Below are 9,008 nucleotides of genomic sequence, written 5' to 3' on the forward strand. Positions count from 1 at the left end.
ATATATATGTGTGTGTGTGTATATATATATATATATGTATATATATATATACATTGCTCTTGATATTTTCTTTGATTTATTCATCTCTTCAACTTTAGGCACCAAGTTAGTGCTTGGTTCAAGGACCTGGCTCTGCTCCCTGTTATACACCTGGATTGGGTGGTGGGCCCTATTTTATCTTATCATGGATACCTGGGTTCTTGTATTGATTTATATCTCATAATCTTAGGCCAACCTCCCAGATATTTGAGATTCAGAGGATGGATCTTCAGAACTCTCTGATCCCTCATTATAGAATGTTAGCAATCATAGAGCCCCTGGACCTAGGATGCACTTGTCTGAGAAATATAATACTGTCCTGATCACTACTTGCCATGACTACTGGCACTTCCAAAATCACTACAAGGAGCTTTCATTTTCTTTTCTTTTCATTTTTTCTACTTTAGGTTTTTGAATGGGACAGGTGAAAGTCTCCTCTTCCTACATCTGGACACAAAACCTGAAGAAATTAAAGATCAGATACATTTAGTGACATGCTCAAGGTCATACAAATAGAAAATGGAATAACTAATTTGTGAACAAGTATTCTGACTCCAGAATAATATCAAATGAATAACACTCAATATTAATAAAATCCAGTACTTTCCCCATTTCATCATATTATGATTGAAACAATGTATGCAAAGTTTTCATATGTCTCTAAGTGCTATATAAATGAGAAATATTATAATGACAAAATAAGCAAAGCTAGGTAGTGTTATGAATAATATTGATATAGATGGATATATTAAAAAATATTAATGGTCTATTTAAAGCCATATTGGTAATTAAGAAGGCCGTGTGCCTGCTAAGATCCAATTCAAAATGCCCGTCATACCTTAACTCTTGCTGCTTCATAGGAAAGAGAGCATATCAATCAAGTTCTGAGACTTTATACTTCTGTCTACGTAATCACACTTCCTGCCCACCTGTATTACACAAGATGAATTATGGGAAATGTAGTTTTCAAGTCCCCTAAATGTCCACAGGAAGTTTATACCCAGGACCTCAATATTAAGATCAAGGACCTCAAATTTCCAGTATCACAGTACTAGGGAAAAGCATCCAAGTGAGTGATAGTGACAAATTCAGGTATCAAATACCTTGCTTTGAGGACATTAAGAAATTAAAATGGAAAAAATTATAAATAAAAATTTTTATTTATAAAAATAAAAAAATGTTTTGGCATGGTTATATTTCCACAATTGGGACCTCCATTCAATAGATTAATAGACAGACTTTCTATAATGTTTTATATTAAAAGATTTTAGGAAAACTGACAAATTTCTTTGAGGTTAGGGATATACCCTATCTTATCCCAAGAACATACCTTATCTTATCCCAAGAAAGCCATTTCATCCTCACAGGACTCAGTTTTCTCATCTGTAAAATGAAAGTATCAGACTAGAAGATATCTGAGGTCTCTTTGAACTCTAGACCTATGATTCAATGAGCCTCTTTACTATTTTGGTTCATAGGATTGGATCAGAGGATTTAGAACTAGAAGGAAGCTTCTCTAATTCTCTCATTTTATAATAGATTGAAAGCAGGTTGACCCTTTTTACAGAACTAGTGAATAAGAAAACTGGAATTTGGACTTAGGTTCTCTGTCTCCAAATTCAGGGCTCTCCCCACACCACTGCTCTCTCTCTGTAGTCAATGCCACATCAGATCAACATGCCTTATCCTGTGTTTTCATGGAAAAATGAGAACCTATTGACACTCTGGCTATGTAAACATGGTGGGACCATTTATCCATGTGCAGAGCATATAAGCAAATGGCTTTATTGACTCTAGTTCTTACCTTGAACCCACATATTTGAAGGCATGGAATAGTATTTTTTCTACTATGGATCCAGGTTATGGACATTCCTGTTGACTCTGATAAGATAGATGTCCCTTTTCCACACAGGACTGAATGACTGGAAACATATCACATATATAAAAGCTTTGGCCTTACTTGTAGTTAATAATACAGAAAGGTTTTAGAATTAATTTAGGTCATAAGATCTATGTCAACCTCTTTGTTGACATCTGTCAACAGTGACCATCAACATATAGGAAGTGCAAAGCAAAGAAAATTAAAAAAAAAAGAAAATATCTAAATTTGTTTTTGCTAAAGTGGTGAACAAGAGGCTTTCCCTTAAATGATTCCTAAAATACATCTTAAAACCGAATCTACACATAACACAGAAATAGACTTCCCCATTGGTGACACTTCAAATCTGGACAGAGCTCTGGGCACAGTCACCATGAGCTGGCATGAAATCACCAAGGGCATAGGACCAATTCTGGAGCACTTTGTGCAACTGGAAGAAGGAAAGGTCTTTTACTTTAAGAGATGCCTTCCAAGATGAGCAGTGTTTAAGAGATAATGGGATGGTTTCATTCCAGGGCATAATAAGAGATATTTTCTCTGTTTTAAATAAAGGGCATTCCTTTTATTCATTCAAATTTAAGCCTGAGTTATGTAGTTGTAATTGCCTTTTTTTAAAAAAGAGAGACCCAGAAGATCATAATTAACAAATCATACTCTTACCTTTGGGCGCCGTAGACTAGGAGGCAATGAGGTGGGAAATGAGCTTCTGTTTTGGCTAGAGAGCTAGACACGACTGAAATTTGGGGATCTCTTCCCTACAGCTCATGTTTATTAATGAGAAGGTAGAAAAAAATTTCTAAATTCACATGACATTCTAACTTCAGAGAAGCTTGTAATATAGAGACGATTTACCACAACCATCAAAGGGTTTGAAACATGAATAAGAAATTTTTTAAATGGGAAAACATGAACTAATACAGATATAAGATGCTTAGAGTAACAACTAAGCCTAGAGTTATGTAGTTTGGTCCATATTAAACTTGTGATAGGATGGACTTGAAGCATCCTCAAAAGTCTTGCCTGTAGGCAAGGTAATGCACACAATGACATAGGAGAAAATATAACCATCTCTGAATTTTAAAACCTTTTTCAAGTAGTGACTCCATTTTATCTTTCCAATCTCTTTATATGTTCATTTTCTTCCCTTCTTCCAGGGTCTAGACAAAGTGGTATTCTCTGTATTCTTTATATAAAACAGTCAATTCTTATTTTTGTGACTTTGTACTAGCTATCATGTATGTTAAGGCTCTTATAGAATCCCTTTACTGAACTAAATCAATTGCACAAAAAAAATCAAGCCATTCCCCAATGGATAAATGGGCAATGGACACAAATAGGCAATTTTCAGATAAAGAAATCAAATTATCAACAAACACATGAAAAAGTGCTCTAAATCTCTTATAATTAGAGAAATGCGAAACAAAACAACTCTGAGGTACCTCCTCACACTTAGCAGACTAGCTAATATGACAGCAAAGGAAAGTAGTAAATGTTGGATGTGATGTGGCAAAACTGGGACACTAATACACTGCTGGTGGAGTTGTAAATTGGTCTAACCATTCTGGAAGGCAATTTGGTGCTATGCCCAAAAGGCAAAATTGTGGTTTTTGTTGGTGATGGAATACTATTGTGCTGAAAGGAATAATAAACTGGAGGAATTACATGTGAACTGGAAAGACCTCCAGGGATTGATGCAGAGTGAAAGGAGCAGATCCAGGAGAACGTTGTACACAGAGACTGATATACTGTGGCACAATCAAACAGAATGGACTTCTCTACTAGCAACAACGCAATGATAAAGGACAATTCTGAGGGACTTATGGAAAAGAACGCTACCCACATTCAGAGGAAGAACCATGGAAGTAGAAACACAGATAAAAATATTTTTTTGACAACATGGTTCGATGGGGATATGATTGGGGATGTAAACTCTCTAAATGATCACTCTAGTGCAAATATTAATAATATGGAAATAGGTCTTGATCAATGATACATGTAAAACCCAGTTGAATTGCTTGTTGGCTATGGGAGGGGAATAGGAGGAGGGGAGGAAAAGAATACGAATCATATAACCATATTCTAAATTAATTAAATAAACAAATAAAAAATAATCCCCTTCCTTCTTCAAAACACAGCCCAAGTGTTTGCTTCAGCAGCACATATACTAAAATTGGAATACTATAAAGAAGATTAGCATGGCCCCTGTGTAAAGATGACATGAAAATTTGTGAATCATTCCATATTTAAAAAAAAGACAATCCAAGCACTATTTTCTATATGAAATCTTTCTTTGTTTCCCTAAACTAGTTTCCCTACCTAATATATGTTTAGTTTATATTTTTTGTATATATTTGTATAAAAAGTATATTTCTACATGTTATCATTCCCAACACCCCTCCTCCCCTCTGCCCCAAGTGTAAACTCTTCAAGAGCAGGTACTATTTTTTTGTCTTTGTTTCTATAACACCTAGTATAGTGCCAAGCACAGAATAGACATTTAATAAATTCTTGTTGATTGATTGCTATAGCTATAGTTTCCACCCTTTTGAAGTTCCCATTTTTAACCAACCTCTTGAAAGGGAGGGAAAGACTCTACCCCTTCCTTGGGTGGGAGTAGTTACACAAACACAAAGACTTCTGGGAATTATATATATTTAGAAATTATAAATATCTCCTTAGCCAAGGAAACTGTAAGATTTAGGGTTGTATGGGTGTCTTAGGGAGAATGATGGAGAATGATTAAGAATCAAAAAGGGGGCAAGGATAGCTCTTCCCTCACCACCAGGAGTAATAGCAATAGAGAAGAGAATTAAACATGACTGAGCAGTTTTAACAGCAACAACAGAAAGAATAGAGGCTGAGATGCATTTTTACCTCCTAGTCCCACAGAAGAGATATGAAAACAAGGAGACAGTCAGAAATAGGTATCAAGACTATAATTCATTGATGTGGTTAGAGTAATGGTAAAAGTAGATCTATTGTTGGGTATATAAAGGAATTGACTAAATTTATTCCCTTTCCCTTGCCTTCCTTCAGCCAGTTGTGACTAGAACTCATTTCTAAGTTTATTTCTTTACTGTGATAAAAGTTGTACTTTTTACTACTCTAGTTTACTAGTTTTTACTCATAAATATCTGTGGTGGACAAGACATGCACATTTCCTTGTGTCTCTTTGTTTCTGTTAAACGTTTTTGGTGGAATAGCCCTGGTAGTGTTAGACACACAGGAGGACATTCACTGGCAAGCTCTCTTCTTGGCTCTAAGCTGGAAAATGTGTCATATAACACTTTAAAATTTCAGATAAATTAGATTAATAGTTGTTCCCCCCCACAGCATTCTATCTCTTGCCTCCATGACTTTGTAGGCTATCTTTCATTCCTAGAAAACTCTTTCCCCCTTCATCTCTGCCTCTTAGAGTCTCTATAGGGCCCTTCAAGGATCAGTTGATACTTCCTAGAAGAGGATTTCCATGGTTTTCTTAGTTGTTAATTCCATAATATATGTATATGTGTGTATAAATATATGTATTCTTATCTGTGTACATATTGCAGCCATCATAGCCTTCTTGCTATCATCATCATCGGTGTTGCTGTCATCATCATCATCATTTCAAGTTGCAAAATTCCCAAAGAGGAGACAAGTAGATGGAGTGGCTTACTTGTTTGGGATTACAAACATCTTTTCTTTTTTCCAACCTGAACACTAATGAGTGGAAAGAAAAACAGAATCTATTCTGGAAACTCTAGGTAGTAGAATTATCTACAAAGGAAGTTTTCTTTTTGGAAAGAAACCTCTGGTTAACTTTGAACATGTGAAGACACATGTGAGCAGAATAGCATTTAGAGGGAGAAAAAGGGCATATTGTTCTTTAAAGAATTAGGCTTCAGTTTAACCGAATTGTTTAAATTTTAATCTTTATTATTCTATGCACGATAACTTAAAAAAAAACAATAATGGGTTTCAAAGGCCAATGAGGGAAGAGCGAATTAGTTGGAGTTAGTAACACTGCAAAATGGTTGCCAAGGGAACTTTCTTCTTATTGGAAAAGATACAGCCATGAGGACTGCAGATTTGGGGATGTGCCCACACAGCTGTGATCTTTCTCTACATTTTTTTTGTTGTGAACACAAAAAGAGAAAGGAAGAGAGAGTTGCCACAGGAAGTAGAAAGGGAAGTTTCCCCTTGGAGACACTGGATAGGTAGAGAGTTTAAGAGCAAATTAGGAAAGTTCAGTGAGCAAATGAACACCTTTTCTTTGATGATTAATTAACAAGTAGTTAAGAATGTTTGATATCAAAGATGCTCAAAAACCTTAAAATGGCTTGGTAAAGACAGAAATAATTTCTGAGAAGTTGCAGAACAATTAGAGCCCAGAACTTTTCAACATCTAAAGCTACAGGAAAGTTAAAGATTATCCTCAAAACAGAATTTTTTAAAGCTACAATTAATATAAGCATGATTGAAAATGCTTATATTATATAAAATGCCTCTGGAGAGGGGGGTGGGATCCCCATTAATGAATTTATTCAAACAAAGATTGAATAGCTGCACAGTAAGTTTTGTTATAGTAGGATTTCTTTTATGCATGATTTGAATTAGTTGGTTACTGAAGTTCCTTTTAACTATAAAATTCACCAAAGGGGAAAATTGTCTTGACTGATGGTATCAAAATCAAATAGAAATGGATCCCCACATGTCATATGTTGGTTGACTCAGAAAATCACAAATTAACATTATTTATGGTGTATTATATTTTTATTTATTTTGATGTACAGTGGTGTCTTGATACACGAGCACCTTAAGTCATGAGCAATTTGAGATAGGAGAAATCACAACTGGGATTTTTTGCTTTAAGTCAAGAACCAATATTTGAATCATTAGCTTCCATCCATGGGAGGAGCCCAAGATGGATAAGGTAATCAGTACAAGTGAGAGTAGGGAAATGTTGAGGATTTGGGAAAAAATTAAACATTTATTGAAAAGACACACCCAGAAAAAAGTTGTGACAGGTCCTGTGTTGGAGCTGTGGATGACACTTGTTTCACACATTATTGAAATGTTCTGAAACAAAGTTCCATGGAAAGGTTTTTGTAGAAACAGCTTCTAAGTGAAATTGAGGAAAGTGCGTCAAAATAGCCAAAATTCAATGAAGAAAATGGTGATAAGTAAAGTAAAAAAATAGAAATTAAGTTTAGTAGTAAAGTTAATATCATAAGTAATATGTAAGGTCGATTTTGCATTTAAATGTAGTGTTAGTTATGTAGAGAGTAAGTTATGTTAAGCGATAGTCCATGAAATGAAAACCTTCTCTGCCAGCATCTTAAACTGACCTTGAAGATAAATAACAATTCACATGCAAGTTTATTTCTTTACAGCCTTTCTTATTATCTATAAATACATTTATTTGTTATTTATAAAGTACGTTTTCATATTTAAAAGCATATAAAAAAATTCACATGGATTTTTGGGGCCAGAACAGATTAATTGTATTTCTATTAATTTAAATGGGGAAATTTGATTTGACACGTAAGCAAATTGAGTCATGAGTTTGGCCATGGAATGAATTAAACTTGTGTGTCAAGGTACCACTGTATTTGTTTATTTTATTATGTATTTTAATTTATTTTGTATATTGTATGTATATTTATTTTGTATATTTTTAAATATATTCTGATTACATTGAAAAAATCACCCATACCTTTTGTCTAAGAATCAATACTAAATATTGGTTCCAAGGCAGAGTTTTAAGACGTAGGCAATTGCAATTAAATGATTACCCAGGGTCACACAGCTATGAAGTGTGTGAGGTTGGATTTGAACCCAGAACTTCCTATGGCTCTCTATCCACTGAGCTACCTAGCTACCCTTGTGAATACATTTTAATCTGGTTACCTAGCATGGGAATTTTGCTCCCAAGTTTGGTATCTCTGATCTTGGCTATCTGTGACCTTTCTGTAGTCTTTGTCACGTGTAATAAACTTATTCTATGAACCATGCCTGTATAGCTTATAAGAAAAAGGAAGATGCCTTGTTAAAATGAGCAAGATTCTAAAGTTCCCAAGGAATATACTGAGTGGAGACAGGAATCTAAGAGGAGCTATTGTTGAGAACTCTTTTTTTGAATTTTCTCTATCAATGAAAAAAAAGAACAACAGAGCCCTTGAACAGATGGCAACACTGATCAATTGACCAATAATAAAACAATTTAATAGAGAATTCTTTCCCTTGTTCAAGACAAGATACAATTATTTCACAAGTATTTAATCATTTTCTGATATTGAATGTATTTGAGTTTTTCTTACAGCATATTGGGTCCAGGGAAGGAAACAATTCTGAATTGATTTAAGGAAATTCTATTTTCTCCAGTTAATGGATGTTCAAATTCATCACAAGGTGAAATGCTTATAGTAAAAACTTTCAGAAAAATCTGTGAAAAATGCTTGCTTCTTACTTATTTGAAATTTTACAATAGCTTAAAAATTCAGACATGACCTGGCAAGAATAATCCTTTTATAAATCCTCACTATTAAAAGGTTGCCCCTTTCCTTCCCAGGTACATGGGTTGGGAATAGATGGTTGTGCTCCTTCTCCCTCTTTTTTTGGCAACCTGTAGAATTAGCCCAGGGTAATTTTCATAACATGGTTCAGCTGCCCCAGAGAATGAGCTATGGAAAGACTCTCTAGAGCAGGGGTCGGCAACATATAGCTCTCGAGCCATATCTGGCTCTTTTTAGGGCCAGATATGACTCTTTCTGCAGGAGCCATAAAGTCAATTTTTTTTTCAGGCGCTGTTACAGGAGCTGCACGGTGAGCACTGTACGGCTCTCAGGAAATTACATTTTTAAAAAATGTGGCATTTATGGCTCTCACGGCTAAAAAGGTTGCTGACCCCTGCTCTAGAGTCTAGACCTTCTTAAGATTTAGGGATTGGTTCTGAAGTCAGTAGGAAACCCACCAGTTGTTAGGGAATGGAAGGAGGAAACAGCTTGCCTTAAGCCTATCTGGAATGGGGAGAGGGGGAGGGAGAGGAAGAGAGAGAGAGAAGGAGAGAGAGAGAGAGAAGGAGAGAGAGAGAGAGAGAGAGAGAGAG

General features: G+C 35.2%; 1 non-coding gene across 1 annotated transcript; it reads left to right on the forward strand.

Annotated features, from left to right (window-relative positions):
- Positions 1 to 4,058: 4,058 nt before the first annotated feature.
- LOC123232686 lies at positions 4,059 to 4,165 on the forward strand. Its single transcript, XR_006505213.1, has one exon. It is a non-coding gene; the product is annotated as a U6 spliceosomal RNA (small nuclear RNA).
- The last annotated feature ends 4,843 nt before the right edge of the window (positions 4,166 to 9,008 follow it).

Source organism: Gracilinanus agilis, chromosome 1 (genome assembly GCF_016433145.1).
Source record: "Gracilinanus agilis isolate LMUSP501 chromosome 1, AgileGrace, whole genome shotgun sequence".
Taxonomy (NCBI): Eukaryota; Metazoa; Chordata; class Mammalia; order Didelphimorphia; family Didelphidae; genus Gracilinanus; species Gracilinanus agilis.